This window comes from Moschus berezovskii, chromosome 20, assembly GCF_049115385.1.
Source record: "Moschus berezovskii isolate FMDL1 chromosome 20, NW_MosBer_1.0, whole genome shotgun sequence".
Taxonomy (NCBI): Eukaryota; Metazoa; Chordata; class Mammalia; order Artiodactyla; family Moschidae; genus Moschus; species Moschus berezovskii.
The window spans coordinates 62,452,422-62,470,794 of NC_142479.1; the positions used below are offsets into that span (position 1 = coordinate 62,452,422).

The 18,373-nt window shown below is 48.7% G+C and overlaps 1 pseudogene; it reads left to right on the plus strand.

The window, feature by feature from the left end:
- The first annotated feature begins 5,995 nt into the window (after nt 1-5,995).
- Nucleotides 5,996-9,012, plus strand: LOC148774772 (large ribosomal subunit protein uL1 pseudogene; annotated as a pseudogene).
- The last annotated feature ends 9,361 nt before the right edge of the window (nt 9,013-18,373 follow it).

An 18,373-nucleotide genomic window follows, 5' to 3' on the forward strand; every position in this document is an offset into this window, starting at 1 on the left:
TCTCCCTGGAATCATCCTGCGCAAGGGATTGAACCTGGGTCTTCTGCATTGCAGGCAGATTCTTTACCATCTGAGCCACCAGGAAAGCCCATCTCCCAATTAATCCTTCCCTCCTTCCTTTCCCCCTGGTAAGGACAAGTTTGTTTTCTACATCTCCCACACGGCCTCTCTGAATTCTCCCTGGAGGGTGTTGGTGGGGATCTGGCCTCTTTAAGGAAAGGTAACTCAAGAACTTGAGCCTGCCTGAGGACCCTAAGCCAAGGTGGGGGCAGTGGGAGCCCAGAACCCTCTGTCTTGACCAAATGGGACACTGGACCTAGAGAATAGTCTCTTCAGAAGGCTGGGATCCCCACTCCCATTTTATAGATGAGGAGCTTGAGGCTCTGGAAGCCAAGTGGCCAGTCCAGAGTCTTCAACCTGGGCTGACTGAGGGGTGCAGTGTCCTCCCGCCATGGCCGTCGTTCTCTCCCCGGGTGACCCCTACCCTCTGGGTCCTGGCCTCTGTCTTGCTGGCTGACTCTTGCCCTGAGCCACCACCAAGGTCATCAGGCTGAGTAAAGTCATATTAGGTGGCATCCGGCGTGGCTCAATCAAATCAAATCACTTAGTGCGATGGGAGCAACAGGAAGGGGCCCCAGGGCTGTGGCCCCTGACCCAGGTGCCCAGGGTGAGGGGGGCAGACAAGCCCAGGCCCCCATCTGGGCCATCAGGGCAGGATGCAGAGCACAGGTGAGGTGGGGATGGAGGAGGCAGGATCCAAGGGCTCCTACAGAATGAGCCCAGGCCAAGTGGAATGGAGAAGGGGTGACAAGGAGGCTGGAAAAGGTGGGGAGGGGTCCTGCAGGCCTGGGGGCCAGAGTGTCGGGAATGAAGCTCAGGATTTTGCTTGAGTCAGACTCACCCCAAAGCATAAGCATTTACGATTGTCCTCACTTCTTCCCACCACACCGAGTTCTTACAACCTCCGATGGTTCCCCTCTGCCTCCAGGGCTGTGTCTCCTCCCTATGGCGCAGACTGGCCCACAGGCTGCCCAGCTGGTCTTCCTTAACTTGCTTCCCCAGTCTTCTGTCACCCATTCTCCCAGCTGGCCCCAGAGCTCACCTGCAGTGGCTCCTCTATGCCACGGACTTCCTACAGAAAAAATCTGATGCCTTCTCTGAGTGACGGCCTCAACCTCTGAGAGGTGGAATTGATGGAACCCTGGAGCAACAAAGCTGGGGTTTATCCACCATTCCCACTCCTCGAGGTGGCTGGTGATGGGGTCATGACAGCTGCTCACCTAGAGTGGACTGGCCTGAGCCACGGGTGGGCAGGGCCACACTGGTTGAGCCTTGTATTCATCATCAGAGAGATGGGGGGGAGGGAACAGAAGTTTTAAGGGTTGGACATCGACTGGCCTGAAGCCTCGATGAAATTGCTGGTCAGCCAGTTCAGGGTTTCGGTGAGATCCAGAGCCCTCTGTTTCCAGCTGAGTTGTATCCCCCCAAAATGTGTATAATGGCAGAAAGCAAAGAGGAGCTAAAGAGCCTCTTGGTGAGGGTGAAAGAGGAGAGTGAAAGAGCCAACTGAAAACTAAATACTAAAAAAACTAAGATCATGTCATCTGGCCCCATTACTGGGTGACAAATAGAAGCGGAAAAGGTGAAAGTAGTGACAGATTTCCTCTTCTTGGGCTCCAGAATCACTGCGGATGGTGACTGCAGCCATGAAATCAGAAGACGATTGCTTCTTGGCAGGAAAGCGATGACAAACCTAGACAGTGTGTTGAAAAGCAGAGACATTCCTCTGCTGACAAAGGTCTATATAATCAAGGCTTTGGTCTTCCCAGTGGTCACGCACAGTTGTGAGAGCTGGATTGGAAAGAAGGCAGAACACCAAAGAATTAATGCCTTTGAACTGTAATGCTGGAGAAGACTCCTGAGAGTCCTTTGGGCATCAAGGAGATCAAACTAGTCAATTTTAAGGGAAATCAACCCTGATTATTCACTGGAAGGACTGCACTGCAAAGACGGTTGCTAAAGCTGCAGTAGTTTGGTCATCTGATGAGAACAGACGACCCTTGGAAAAGTCCCTGATGCTGGGAAAGATTGAGGGCAGAAAAAGGCGGCGTCAGAGGATGAGACGGCTGGACAGCATCACCAACACAATGAACGTGGAACTTGGGCAAACTCCAGGAGATGGTGAAGGACAGGGAGGCCTGGCGTGCTGCAGCCCATGGGGTCGAAAACAGCCCGACACGACTGGGTGACAACAACCACAAAATGTGTATGTTAAAGTCCTAACCCCCAGCACCTTGGGATGAGACTGTATTTAGAGATGGGGCTTTTTCAGAGGTAATTAAGGTAAAATGAGGCCGTCAGAATGGACACTAACCCAATCTGACTGTATCCTTATAAGAGGAGATTAGAACACACACACACACAGAGGGACGACTGTGTGAGGATGCAGGGAGTATGCAATGCCTACATGCCCAGGAGAGGTCTTGGGAGGAACCAGCCTTGTACACTTTGGTCTTGGGCATCTGGGCTCCAGACTGTGATTTTATATATATATATATATATATTTGGCTGCACTGGGTCTTAATTGCAGCATGTGTGATCTTCACTGTGGCACCCAAACTCTTAGTTGTGACATGGGGGACCAGGGATTGAACCCAGGCCCCCTGCACTGGGAGTTCAGAGTCTTAGCCACTAGACCACAAGGGAAGTCCCGCAGACTGTAAGTTGATAAAACTCTGTAGTTCAAGCCACCCAGTCTGTCCAACTGCTGTGGCAGCCCAAGACACTCATAGAGCCATCATGCAGTACAAAGAGTCACAGCCCCTAAAGCCAGAGGGCAGGTTTGCAGGTAGTCGGGTCCAAGACTTGATTCTGGGGAGGTGTGGGGCTGCAAAGGAAAGGACTTTTGTGCTTCACCGTCTCCTGGGCCAATGTCAGGACCCATAGCAGAGGGTGGACCCTGCAACCCAGATCGGGTGTCAGGGTGGAAACCCTCAGCCCCGGAACTCAGCTCCTAAACTGCTGGCAGCAGAAGCGGCCACAAGCCTGGCTGGAGGAGACCAGCCTCCCGCTGCCCAGGCCACACAGGCGTCACCAGCTAGGTGTCCTTCCCCAGGTCCGCCTGCCTCCCCTCCAAGCCCCTGACCATCAGGAGGGGCGAGTCTCGTGTGGCTTGATGATGGGCAGAGATGGATCATTTTCCAGGGAGCTGGGGCCAGGCAGGCATGCGCCAGCAGGGCCCGGTAGAAGGGGAAGTGAATATTGAGGATCTGGAGGTGGTGGTGAAACTTGCCTGGGGAAGGGGAAGGTATTGATCAGGGCATTTTCCAAATCCTGGCAAGGACACCTGGACTTGGTCCTAAGATGCTGTTGGAATGGCTCGTGGGAGACTGAGGATGACAGAGTCTGGGGAAATGAGGAGAGCTGGGGGATGTGTTTGCAAGAGGACCTGCAACTGACGGAGAACAATAAGGAAAGCCCTGGGAGGGAGCTCCCAGGCCCCCATGGCATGGCTGTCACGTCCTTAGTTCTTTGCTGGGTGCTGGCTGGACACAGCGGCTCCTTCCTCGGAGCCAGAGCAAGATGGCAGCCAGTCTTTAATGTCCAGTCTCACAAGGGTCATCCTGTCACTTTGTCACCTTCTATTAGAGGCAAGTCGAGTCTGCACTCAGGAGAGAGGACCTCATGAGGGCGTGGATGACAGGGTAGTGTCCTGGGGCAGCTGGAGGAGCCCCCTCAGGGAGTGGGGGTGGGCAGCCCGTGAGGGCATTGCTTCACTTTTATCCACTAGAAAGGTCAAGGGTGGGTGACCCTTCCCTGACACTCCAGACCCGAGCCTCAACCCAGGACAGAGGAGACCACTCAGATATCTCCAGAGCTGCAGATGAGGGTGTTGACCCTGAGACCAAGACATGAAGGAACCATGAGGCCTTCCTTTTGGGTGGGGGCGTCCAGAGTCTTAAAGACCTAAGATACAGACTCCTCAAAAAGTTAGACATGGAATCACCATGTGATCCAGAAAGTCCACTCCTGGGTGTATTCCCAAAAGAACTGAATACGGGGCTTGAACAGATATGTGTACGTTCATGTTCATAGCATCACTATTTTTCTTTTTTAATTTATTATTTATTTATTTTAGTTTTTGCCTCTGCTGGGTCTTGGTTGCTGCAAGTGGGCTTTCTCTTTATGTTACTTGTTATATTTTATTGTATTTTGCTGCTGCTACTGCTAAGTCGCTTCAGTCGTGTCTGACTCTGTGCAACCCCATAGACGGCAGCCCACCAGGCTCCGCCGTCCCTGGGATTCTCCAGGCAAGAATACTGGAGTGGGTTGCCATTTCCTTCTCCAATATGTGAAAGTGAAAAGTGAAAGTGAATTCGCTCAATCGTGTCTGACTAGTAGCGACCCCATGGACTGCAGCCCACCAGGCTCCTCTGTCCATGCGAGTTTCTAGGCAAGAGTACTGGAGTGGCTTGCCATTGCCTTCTCCAAAGCTGACCTTAGGACCTCCCAAAGGATTTTCACATATGCATACCTGTTTCCTGCAGACCTTCCAGGTGGTCAAGGGAGCCATGGGAATCAGTCCCTGGTCACAGAGCTAGGCAAAACAAGCTTACCACAATGAAAACAATTTAAGTCTTAAGATGCAGGGAGGCTCTTACACGTCATACCTTTTTTTTTTTACTCTTTTAAAAAATTCATTTTTTAATTTTTAATTGAAGGATAATTGCTTTAGAGAATGTTATTTTCTGTCAGACCTCAACATGAATCAGCCATAGGTGTACGTATATCCTCTCCCTTTTGAACCTCCCTCCCATCTCCCTTCTCATCCCGCCGCTCTAGGTTGATACAGAGCCCCTCATACCCCCGTTTAACTCTGGGGCATGACCGCTGCCAGCACCAGCCATGAACTTGACTGGACAACCGTGAACTCAAACAAGCGACCAAGCAGGGGGCCTGAGCGCAGCAGCCCAGCAGGCCAGCTCCTCCCTCAGCCTCTGCTGCGTCTTGCAGGCACCCACCCAGGGAGCGTGCTTCCTGAGTCCTCATCAGAGTGGAAGTGGCGGCATGTTCCCCTGCCCTGGGGCCCTGTCTCCGCGGCTGCTGCCGCCAACTCTAATATTGGGAAACAGGAAAGACGTTTCTGGTTGTGAGTTGTTGGAAACTCAACTAGCTGGCTGGAAGGATAAATGGATGTAAAAACAAAATGCTTTAGGGTCCAGCCTGACCCTGACACTCACTGGGGCCTGGTGGACCCTCTGGAGGGGGTGGCCTGTAGAACCCACAGTGACCAGACCTCCAGGGATAATGGGGTCCAGGGCTGAGCCTGGACACTGGGGCCTGTTGTGGGAGGTGGGTTCCCCCTCCACCAGGGTGCAGAGTGTCCCCAGATAGCTAACCACTGCTGCCAGGTGTGGCCCCTGCAGTGGCCCTGCATACAGGGTAGGCAAGGGTGGCTAGTCCTTCAGTTCCCCTCATTGGGGGCTGTGTTGGCTGCTGGGAGAGAAGGAGCCCCACCGGGGTCCTGGGCATCCTGGTCACCCTCCTAGGGCCTGGAAAATAAAGCTGGGCCCAGTCGGCTTATGTGAGGAAGGAGCGGGTTGCCCACAGGGCAGAAGGGGGTTGGAGGGTGAAGGGAGGATGCAAAGACCCGGGAGACCACACTGGAAACTTGACCAGGCCCCTCTCAGCACCCCTTCACTGTACCCCGTGTCCAGTGTCCCCAGGGCCTAAGGTAATGGCTTTCCTCTGAACTCCCAGCCCTCCCTTGTTCCACTGGAACCCCACCATGACACCCCCAAAATTATTCACCAAAGGCAGCTAGAGCCTTCTTTCCACACTCTGCCCCCAAGCCAGCTGGGATCAAGACCCTGCTGCAGAACCCCTACTGTCTTCCAGCAACATTCAGAACAGATACTCCCCACGGGACAGACGGGCCACAGGGTCTGGTCTTGCCCCCTTGCATCTTTCCAAGCCAGCTCTCAGACCACACGAAATGGCTCTGCACTCTCCACCCAGTCACCCGCTGGTCCTTCCAGGCTTGATCATGGTACCCTGTGAGCCCTTGTGGGTTGCCCTCCCCCATCCTGCCTCCCCCCTCCTTCATGAGTAAGGCTCTGATGTCTGAATCCTCTCTCGCATCAGCCCAGTAGCCCACACTGGGCACTGGCGATGCTGGTGGACTGTCCGGCCGTGGACCTGGGTCATATCCCCTCTCCCTAAGGCTGGCTGAGTTCCAGGAAGGCTGAGGGTCTGGAGGCGACCCTGTCCTGAAACTTGAGTTCTCCTTCTACCTGGGCCAGGCCGCTGCCCTCTCTCTGAAGGCGCTGGGTTTTACCCTGGGCGGGTGGCTTTGATGGGATCTAGACCCTGGCATTTTGGAGTTTTATATTAATACTTTCTAGACCACTGCTGTTCCTGGAAAACATTCCAGCCAACTTTTCCTTTGGTCATTCTCCTTTCATCTTGGAAGGCAGCCTGGCAAAGGGGAGCCCCGTTAGCCAGCAGTCCCCCCATCATTGGGCCTCCCTACACCTCTGGCTCCAAGCCCTCCTGGCCACAGTGTCACCAGGCTGCCACCCAGCGGCCACTCGGGGAGTGGCCAGCTTTCCGTTTGGCAACCGGCCTGCTGGGCGGACCCACCCAGGCGCAGCTGCTTCTCCCGTCTATTTTCTCCCTCACCAATCACTCACCTGTTAACTCATTCAAACACTTAGCAAACCACAGGAAGCCCAGCCGAGCCAGGTCCCAATGGACCTCATGGCTGGAAGGACACAGCCAGAGAAAACGCTCCTCCTGTGGGGCTGACTTTCTAGCTGGGACGCAGACGGGGTCAAACAACGGGATGGTGGGATGAATTGGGAGATTGGAATTGATACTGAAAGCAAAAAAGTGTGTTAGTTGCTTAGTCATTTCCAACTCTGTGAGACTCCATGGATTGTAGCCCGCCAGGCTCCTCTGTCCATGGAATTCTCCAGGCAAGAATCTGGAGTGGGTGCCTTTCCCTTCTCCAGGGGATCTTCCCGACCCAGGGTTCGAAGCTGGGTCTCATGCATTGCAGGCGATTCTTTACCATCTGAGCTACCAGGGAAGCCCCATATATACACCACCATGTGTCAAATAGTAGTGGGAACCTTCTGTATAGCCCAGGGAACTCAGCTCGGTGCTCTGTGATGACCTAGAGAGGTGGGTGGGGGTAGGGGTGGAAGGGAGGTCCAAGAGGGAGAGGATATATGTATACATATAGCTGATTCAATCCCTTGTAGAGCAGAAATTAACACAACATAGTAAAGCAATTCTACTCCAATAAAAAAAAAGGCAACTTCTTTCTGGTTTTCATGGCTCATGGAACCATGAGCAACAGTTTCCTGAGACACCCTCTATAAGGCAGTGCAGGAAGTCCTGTCTGGGAACAGCGCAAGCACTGGAAGTGTTTGGAGACGGTGGAGCTTCAGGGCAGCCTGAAGAACCGTGACCCTCAGAAGGACAAATGCTTCCCAGGCACTGTCAGGCTTAACGCCCCGCTTGTGGTGTCCACTTCCCGCCCCAAGTATGTGTCCTGGGGGACCAGCAGCATTGTGATAAGGCCAAGGCTTGGATATCCCCCACATGGACAGCAAGGCGCTGAAGAAACTCAACAAGAGTAAGAAACTGGTCAAGAAGCTGGCCGAGAAACATGATGCCTTTCTGGCTTCAGGGCCTCTCTCTGATTAAGCAGATCCCACACATTCTGGGCTCAGACCTGAACAAGGCTGGTAAGTTCCCATCCTTGCTGACCCACAGTGGGAACATGGTGGCCGTAGCTGATGAAGCGAAGTCCACGATCAAGTTCCAGATGAAGAAACTGCTGTGTCTGGCAGTGACTGTTGGCCACATGAAGATGACAGATGAGGAGCTGTGTACAACATCCACTTAGCTGTCAACTTCCTGGTGTCATTGCTCAAGAAAAGTTGGCAGCACATCAGGGCCTGTCCATTAAAAGCACCATGGGCAAGCCCCAGCAACCTGTACTAAGGCACAGCTTAATAAACCATACTCCACACACACACAAAAAAAGAGGCAAGATTGAAACTTCCATTGAATTTATGTCAGAAAATACTTGAGATTGGTTGAACTACCTCACAATAAAAATCCAACCCATCAGACTGAAAAAACAAAAACACTGGGGCAGATGGCAGGTGGGATGGGGAAGTGCGGGGGCTTCTTCTGTCCCAGCCTCACAGATTCTACCTGTCATTCTGCCCGGGGCCACGTTGTGGGCGAGAAGATGCTACTTCTGTGAGAGTAGTGGCCTCCTCCCCGCAGGATGTGGCCCGAGTCAGCAGTGGACCACATCTGTTTCCGGGGGTCCCCCACTCCACCCAGCTTCTGCATTCTTAACTCAACTGTGAGGACTTTTTTTTTTTTAGTAAATCATTCTTTATTTTTGGCTGCACTGGGTCTTCGTTGCATTGTGGCATGTGGGTTTTAGGGCTCATGGATTTAGTTGCTCCGTGGACTGTGAGATCTTCCTGGGCCAAGTATGGAACCTGTGTGCCCTGCATTGGAAGGCAGAGTCTTAACCACTGGACCATCAGGGAAGTCCCTGTTTTAACAGCTTTGTGGAGACATAATTCACGTACCATATAATTCACTCATCTGAAGCATACAGTTCAGTGGTTTTTAGTGTGTTCACAGCCATGCAGCTGTCACCACAGTTAATTTTTAGAACATTTCATCACTTCAAAAGGAGATCTCCTGCCTTCTAGCCCCCATCCCCCAGCCCTCCATCCCTCCCAGCCCTAGACAAGTGCTAATACACTCTCTGTCTCTATGAGTTTGTCTGGCTCTTTTCACTGAGCTTAATGTCTTCAGGGTGTAGCTGTGTTTTAGCAGGTGTGAGGGTTTCATTCCCTTTAAAAGCTGGGTGGGTCCACCTGTTGAATGGATGGATTTGTTTATCCCTTCACACACAGATGGACTTTTGGCGATTGTGATAAGGCGGCTGTGATCACCCATTTAACAGCTTTGCATGTGGACACGTTTTCATTTCTCTTGGGAATAAACCCAGAAGAGGAATTGCTAGGTAACATGATAACTCTTAGGGCTTCCCTGGTGGCTCAGCTGGTAAAGAATCTGCCTGCAATGTGGGAGAATTGGGTTCAATCCCTGGCTCAGGAAGATGGGAATGGCTACCCACTCCAGTAGTTTTGCCTGGAGAATTCCATGGACAGAGGAGCCTGGCCGGCTATAGTCCATGGGGTCCAAGAGAGTTGGACACAACTGAGTGACTTAATACTTTCACTTTCATAGCAACTCTTAGTGACTAAACAATGACAACGATGATAACTCTATATTTAATCGATGAACTGCCAGCCCTGAGAATCCTTTAATATGCACGCCTGACCCAGTCACAGCCCTGATCAAGGCCCTCTAACAGTGTCTGACCTCATAGCCCAGGCCCTGTTGGCCCACCTTCTGCCCTCTACCCTCCACCCACTGGCTTCCATCCTGGGACTCAGCTTCCAGGCTCCCGCCCACTGCAGGGGTTTGGCAAGCACCAGGTTCTCCACACGGAGCTCTTCTGCCTCCCTCCTGCTTTTCTTCGATCCTCCCAGAATTCCTCCCAGAAACACAGGCAGGCTCCCAGAAGTCCTTTCCTACTTTGCTTCCATGGCGTTTATGCAATTAGTTAATTAGAATCCACGTCTGGAGGCACCAGAAGGGCAAGTACTCTGTGTTTTAAAGTACATAATAGATTGTAGTACTGATTACAAAACCTAATACAATTTTTTTTCATGGAAAAAAAAAGCACACAATAGATGTTTCAAATCATTTGGTAGAAGAAGAAATTCTTTGAGCAATAGGCCATCCAGACCTGTTTTAATTTCTAAATAGGATTGGGATGGACTGAGCTCCCTTTTGCCCGCATAACATTCTGCAGTCCTCGGCTCTTTTCCAGTAAGAGTATTTTGGTTTCCCTTTGGGGTCTCTCTCCCCACTCTTAGTCTAGGGGAAGTTAGAAACCCAGACTTGGCCAGCCAGTCTGTCCTTGGCAGCTGAAGTTGATTCACGGAGGCAAGTGGCTCGGGTTGGGGCAATGAGAAGTCACCCAGGTCTGCTCTCATTTCCTCCATGGAGACGCTGAGCTGGCACAATGTGGCCAGGATTTGAGGAGAGACTGCCCAGGAATGAAGCCATGTAGAGGAAAGTCAGACTGAAACAGGAAGAGATATGGATGACACACCTGGATTAAGTCATGCCTTATGTCCAGGTGGTCAATACATTCCCCCTTGCATAAATCAGTTTGGACTGGGTTTCTGTACTACATAATCAAAAGATTCCTGATTAATGCAGGGTCTGCGTGTACGTGTGCTCAGTCACTTCAGTCGTGTCCAACTCTTTGTGACCTTATGGAGCTCACCAAGCTCCTCTGTCCATGGGGATTCTCCAGGCAAAAATACTGGAGTGGGCTGCTATGCCCTCCTCCAGGGGCTCTTCTCAACTCAGGGATCGAACCTGCGTCTCTCTGAGCCACCAGGGAAGATCCCGCTTGCATTGTAAGCAGATTCTTTACCGCTGAGCCACCGGGGAAGCCCAGTGCAGGGTCTACAACCCAGAAAAGTATTGCAATCTTAGCCCATTTTCCTGTCAGGTGGATTTTTTTCTTAGTGATTTGTAAGAGCAATTAGTATATTAGGAACTTTTTACCACATACTTTGCAAATGTTTTCTCGGGTCTGTCTGTGCATGTTTGTATGTATTTCTTTATAGAATGTTTTGCCATGTATAATTCCAAAAATTGTTGTATGATCAAATGTCTGTCTTTCCTCCCATAATTTGTGGTCTTTAATTTTACTGTATCTTTTTAAGGGAATGCCCTTTATCAGATCAAGAAGTTGTTCTTCTACTCCTAGGTTGCTAGATGATTTTTAAAAAATCACAAATGGTATTCAATTGTTTCAAGTCCTCCTTCTGCAGTTGTTAAGATGATTGTGGATTTTGTTTTCCTTTAACCTGTAATGGGAAGTACATTCATCAATTTCCTGACAATGAAATCCCACTGTAAGACCAACATGGACAGAACCTAACATTTTTTGTTATATAGCTGACTTCAATTTATTAACAGTTTCTTTGGGTTTTCTGCATTCACCATCAGGAATTAGATTGGTCTTTTAACTTTCATTTTGGAGTTGGGATCATGCTAGCCTTCCATGACTTTTTTAAACTGTTTTTCGCTGTGCCATGTAACATGAGGGGTCCTCTCCGATCTGAGGTCAAACCCACTCTCCCTCTTCATTCCCCCTCGTAGTTGAGAGTCTCAACCACTGGACTGCCAGGAAGTCTCTGAAATTTTTAAGACAGGGACTTTTCCGTTCCACAATCACAGTAAAAATTCACCTGTGAAACCAGCCATATCTGGTGTGTGTGTGTGTGAGTTTTGGTCTAACATTGTGGCAGTAACCAAAGACCATGTAAATGCGAACGAGAGAAGCTATGTGCTCACCTTGCTCTGATAGGGAAGTAGCCCCCTCACTTGCATTCTGGAGAGATTCAAGGCAGACAGAGAAGGGGGCAGCTCCATCGTGAAAGGGGGGCTCAGGGGGGCTCAGGTGCACCCCGAGATGGGGCTATGGGCTTGAGGAAGCTGTGGACGGCCGACTGGAGGTGCTGCAACCCATCTGGTTGGTTACAGCAGCGTACTTGACTTTCTCTGGTTGGTTCTGAGCCAGAAGTGGAGGCAGAAATTAGGGAAGCTGTCAGGTATTGGCCAAGTCCTGGCCGTTTGGGGCTGGCTGAGTTCTGCTGGCATATCTAGTAGCTGTGTGTGTGTGTATGTGTGTATGTGTGTGCATTCTCAGTCGTGTCTGACTCCTTGCGACCCCCTAGATTGTGGCCTTGCAGGCTCCTCTGTCGATGGAATTTCCCAGGCAAGAATACCAGAGTGGGTTGCCATTTTTTCCTCCAGGGGATCTTCCCCACCCAGGGATCGAACCTGAATCTCTTGCATCTTCTTCATTGGCAGGCGGATTCTTTACCACTGCACCACCTGGGAAACTTGCTAGTAGTCATGGCCCCAGTATATTCAGTCTCTCTGTGTTTTTCTAGAGTGTTACCGATTTCTTTTTTTCTTTCAAATGTACTGGTATCCAGTTGTTTGTAGGATTCACTAATAATTTCAATATCTAATATTTCTTTTATATGTTTTTCTCTTTCATTGAAAATTCATGTCTTTTCTCATTGTCCTTTTTGGACATGTTAGTGGTGTGATGACATGACACGTCTTTTTAAAGTACCAGTTTTTTTTAGTTAATTAATTTATTCATTTACTTTTGGCCATGTTGCATGACCTGTGGGATCTTTGTTCCCCAATCAAGCAGCGAATGTGCAGCCCCTGAATTGGGAGCACTGAGTCTTAACCACTGGGCCGCCAAGGAAGTCCCCTAAAGTACCAGTTCTGTTAGTCAATTTCCATTTCTTTCCTTTCTGTTCTTACCTTTGGTACTTCCTTCTGCTCTCTGGGATTTACTCTGCTCTTTTTGTAATTGCTTAAATGAAATACTTACTTTTTTTAAACCCTTTCGGTTTTGTGATAAGTGCTTTTGAGGCTATGAGCTTCCCTTCAGTGTTGCGACTTTCGATGTGTCGTATTTTCATTGTTGGGCAATTCAAAAATTGTCCATTTCCATTGTGATTATCTCTTTAGCAGCTGTTATTTAGGAGAGTGCACATTTTAGTTTCTAGGAATATGGCATTCTTTAAAAAAATCCAAACTCTCTTTTTACACAAAAATAAAATTTAGTTCTAGGAGGTTTGGTTTTTTTTGTAGTGTTGGGATTTTCTACTTTGAGAGTCGTATCACCTGAAATAGGGGCAGTTTTACTTCTTCTTTCTCATGTATGAATGCCTTATATTTTCTTGCCTTCGTTGAAACTCCATCCAATCCTACACTTCATAAGGATGGTGAGAGTGGACAGCCTTGCCTCATTCTAATTTACAGGCAAAGTATTCAGTCTTTCACTATTAAGTACATAATGGTAGTGTAGGTTTTTGCATCTATGTCATAAGAGAAGTTTGTCTCCTGTTTTCTTATTTTGTATTGTCTTTATTTGGTTTTGGTATCTGGACAATACTAACTTCACAAAATAAATTGAAAAGTATCTCCTCCTCTTGTTTTATGGATGAGATTGCGTAAAATTTTTCTTTATATGTTTGGTAGAATTCTCCATGAAACCACCTGGGCTGTTTGAGTCTTCCTTTGGGAGACCCAGACTTTTGGGAGATTATGGATTCACTGTCCATAATAGTTATGGGGCTAGTCCCATGATCCATTCTAAACTGGAGAAATTGTGGTGGTTTGTACTTTTTCTAGGACTTGTTCCAGTTCATCTAAATCATCACATTATGCTTTACAGTTGTTTGTAATATTCCCTTACCTCCCTTTTGGTGTCTGCAAGGTCTGTAGTGATGTCTCCATTTATCAGTCTTGCTATGAGCTTGTCATTTTGATTAATCTTTTCAAAGAAATACATTCTGTTTCATTGATTTTCTCTATTTGTTGTCTATTTACAACTTAATTGGTTTATGCCTTTAGAATTTCCTTCTGTTTACTTTTGATTTATATTTGCTCTTCTTTTTCTAGTTCATAAGGTGGAAGCTTACTTTTTTTTTTCATTTGAAAGATGCATTCTTATATAGTCTTTTCTCATATAAGCATTTAATGCTATGAGTTCCCCTCTAAACCCCGTGTTTGTTGCTGCCCAGCCAGACATTTTTCACATTTTTATATGTTGTAGTTTCATTTTTATTCAGTTCAACTTATTTCGTAGCTTCCCTTGAGATGTCCTTTTTTGACCTGCTGATGATTTTGACATGTGTTTTTTCCAAGTGTTTGGATTTTCTTGTTATCTTTCTGTTGAAGACTTCTAGTTTGATTCCACTGTGGTCAGAGACACAAATTCTATTATTTCAATCCTTTAAATCTGTTGATGCTTGTTTTCTGGCTACCATGGCATATGTTCCCTGGGCATTTTAGTAGAAGTTACGTTCAGATGATTCCTGGTGGCTTGCTGTGACCATGATCATATGGCAGTTAGAACTCTGTGCTGTGTCTTGCTCTTGTGGGTGGACTGTCCGACAAATGCCAGTTAGATTCTGTTGGTTGATAATATTGAAGTCTTTAACATCCCAACTGATTTTCTAGATTTCTAGAAAATCAGAAATCTAGATTTCTATCAACTACTGAGAGAGGGGTGGTGATGTCTCTAGCTATAATTATGGATTTGTCTTATTTTTAAAAATAAGAGTCTTCAGATGACTAACTTTTGTGTAAAAGAGCAGGTGAAAAATTTTATATAATAAATATGAGAGAACACTATTGGTGTAAAGCTTGTGGAATAGAGCCCAATTCAGTCTCAGAGGAAAAACTTTATAGCCTTAAATGCATAACTTAGAAAACATGAATGATTAGTAATCAATCTAGTGATTAAAAGAATATTAAGGAAATACAATAAACAACTCTATGCCAATACCTTTGACAAATGCCTTGAGAAACAAATTGCCAAACTCACCAAATAAGAAGATAACCTGAATAGCTCTGCTGCTGCTGCTGCTAAGTCGCTTCAGTCATGTCCAACTCTGTGCAACCTCATAGACGGCAGCCCACCAGGCTCCCCTGTCCCTGGGATTTTCCAGGCAAGAACACTGGAGGGGATTGCCATTTCCTTCTCCAATGCATGAAAGTGAAAAGTGAAAGTGAAGTCGCTCAGTCATGTCTGACTCTTAGCGACCCCATGGACTGCAGCCCACCAGGCTCCTCTGTCCATGTGATTTTCCAGGCAAGAGTACTGGAGTGGAGTGCCATTCCCTATATCGCTTTTAAAAATGGAACTGTTAGTTTAAAATCTTCCCTTGGGAATTCCTTAGTAGTCCAATGGTTAGGATTCTGTGCTTTCACTTCTGAGGTGAGAGGGTACAATCCCTGGTCAGGGAACTAATATTCTCCATGCCAAGAGGCTAAAAAAAAGGGAAGGGGTAGTGGAGACTTAAATTAAATAAAATAAAAATCTTCCCGTAAAGAAAACTGAAATTGCTTGGTGAGGTTATGTTTTTAAAAACTCAATAATAAGAAAGCAATTTAACTGTAAAAAAAAAAAATGGTCAAAGTGGTTGAAAAGACACCTTACCAAAGAAAATACATAGATGGCAAATAAGTAAGCCCATGAAAGATGGTCCACATATTTAGTCATTAGGAAAATGCAAGTTAGAACTACAATGAGATCCCACTGCACAATATGAAAATGGCTAAAAAAAAAAATCTGACTCTACCAAGTGCTGGAGGGAGTTGAAATTCCTTTACTACTGGTGGGTGAAAATGGTACAACCATTGTGGAAAACAGTTTGTCACTTCCTTAGTGACATTCATTCATTCCCAGAGGAATGAAAGTTCATGTATGTCCATACAAACACTGCAAAGATTTTCATAGCTGCTTTATTTGTAATATCCCCAAACTGGAGACAGCCCTACTGTCCATCAGTGGTGAGTGGATCAGCACACTGAGGTCTCTTCATCATGCGATGGCATGGTCCCTGGTGTAAAATATCCTGAGCAACTTATATGAATCCCAGAGTTCTTATGCTGAGCAAGGAAGTCCAACAAAAAAAGAGCATGTTACATGTATACATTATATGAGAGTATAGAGTATAGAAGTCCTTAAGAAATCCATGAAATGAATCTCCAGATGTCTACAACCTGTTAGTGATTGTTTGAGGATGGGGAGGGAAAAGAGGGGCCAGAGGAAAATTTGGGGGCAATGTTTGCAATCTGGCCTGGGGTGACAGTTTCAGGCTGTGTTGTCTGCACAAACTTCTGAGATTGTGCACAGTTCATCACGTAAGGATGAATCACATGACAGTGAAACAGTTAAGACCTCTCAAGAGTGGCCTTCTGGAACATTGGCTCCTGGGAAGGTCTTTCTGGAACCCAGTAGCTGTGCCGTGAGAGGCCCAAACCACAGGCAGGCCACTGGGAGGCCCCGTGGTCAGCGACTGGCCTCCCTTGGCTCCTTCATGGCAGCCAGGTCTCAGCTGTGTCACTGCAGGCCCAGGGCTAGCAGCTAGAACACCTTGGCCGGCAGGAACTGACTCACGGAAGGCAGGGAGGCCTCTGCTCCTGGCAGTCAGTGTCTGGTCGCAGGCCCTGAGCCTCTGGGGGAGTCCATGGGCACAGCCCTGCTTCACGAGGCTGCCCAGGAACTCCCCACCCTGGGCACCAGCCTGGCACTGGGCAGTCAGGTAGCTCTGCCCTTGGCTCCACTGTCTTGGGGCAGGTCTCCTGGGAGGCCCTGGGCCAGGATGGAGGGAGGTCAGCCACCCAGGAGCACAGGGACTGAACTATATCAGAGCAGGGGACCAGAAATAAGGCAGGGTCCAGACAAGGGGCAGACTGACCTTCAAAATAGGGTGCCAGAAACAGAAGAAAGAAAGGTGGGGGGTGGTGCAGAAAAAGAAAGGAAAGAAGGAAGTCTGCAGCCTGTGTGGGACACACCAAACCCCCAATCTGGGGAAAGTTAGCCCAGTGGGCAAAAGGCATCCAAGAGAATTAGAGGAATCGCTGCAATTAACCATTTGCTCTCAAAGAGGAGGGGCCACACCCATGGGGAAGGAGGGGTGGCTGAGGGAACAAAGGGCTGGAAGGCATGGGGTGTGACGGCAGGTCACAGACTAGAAGCACCAGGACAGAGACTCGGGAAGGTGGAGGGCAGAGAAGAGGTCAGAGGTGAGCCTATAGCTGAGCAGAATGTTCTTAAAGGCACAGCAGAAGCCAAGCAGGGATGTGGAAAGTGAAAGTGAAGTTGCTCAGTCATGTTGGACTCTTTGCAACCCCATGGACTGTAGCCTACCAGACTCCTCCATACGTGGGATTCTCCAGGCAAGAATACTGGAGTGGGTTGCCATTTCCTTCTCCAGGAGATCTTCCCAACCCAGGGATCGAACCCGGGTCTCCCGCATTGCAGGCAGACGCTTTACCATCTGAGCCACCAGGGAAGCTCATGGGATGTAGAGGACCTGATATTACAGACCAAGGGCACGCCTGGCTCTGGGAACTTTGCCAAGCTGACCCTGAGACAAATAGATCCTGGTTGTTACTGACGTTCAGGGCCAAAGAACTATTTAGGCTTCAACTCAGAACGAGGCTGTCACCCAGAGAAGGTGGGGAATCAGGTCAGCGTTTACAGGGGAGGTGGCATCTGGAAGCTTACAGAAGTTAAGCTGTGGTTCAGGCTCCAGAGTGATGAGCAGACCCCAGACCTCCAACCCTACCCAGCCTTTCTGGGAAAGACCACCCACAAAAGAAACCCTGGCAGTCCAGACAAGCAAGAAGATTGCTAGAGAGGCCAGGGATGGGGCAGGGCCTTCAACAGCCTCCTCCAGGAGGCCAGGATAGCCCCTCTCGGTCCTGGACACTGGATGGCCCTCCAGGCCCCTGGGGAGGGTGAGGGGACCTGGGTGTCCTCGAGCAGAATCAAGACCAGGGCTCAGCTTTTACAAATAGAACAGAGGCAAACCCTCTGTACGACAATATACAAGACACAGCCTTGAGTGTTTAGACTTCGATGATGTAAAACTATCGTGTTGTAACCAAGTCTAAGCTCGTACTACTGGCCTTCCGACAGGCCAATAATCAAGAGACAAATTGTTGGGGCAAGGAATATAACTTTATTTGGAAAGCCAGCAAATCGCCAAGATGGTAGGCTCATTCACCCCTCCCCACAAAGAACCACCTTGCCTGAGTTAGAATCAGGTTTCTTTTATATTAAATGGGAAGGGACTTAAAGTCAAACATTTCCTGATTCCCATCAGCCTCTGGAGGGGGTGTGTGTTCATTTTTTTCTCCCTGCAGTCATTCGCAGGTGGGCCTGGTCAGGATATTTCTTGTGAGCCAAACAAAGGTATTTTAGCTTAATGCTCATTACCTGGGAGGTAGGGTTCCCAGAGATGGGCCATTGCATATAATTTGAGCTTATAGGCAACATTCCTTTAGCGATTAACTTGTAATAGAATACAAGGTTCTTCTTCCCAGTTATAGTGTGGCTGTGAGGATGGGACACAACAAGATAGGCGTCCCCGAGGGTCACAGGTGTGGGTAAGGAGAGGGCAGGTCCCACTCGCATCAGCTGAGAAGGGGTCCTGCTGGCCACGAGCATGGGTCTGAGCCCTCAGGACAGACTCCCGGCTCATAGCACCAGCAGGACAGCAGTGTGGCCATGAGGGCAAGCTGCACACTCACTGCCCCCTCCACCTCCCAGGTTGGGTGGTCCAGGCAGGCTGCTGCCTGACCCCTGGCGATGGGAGGGCAGCTGTGGGAGCCGAGCTCAGACTGGCCTCCCAGAGGT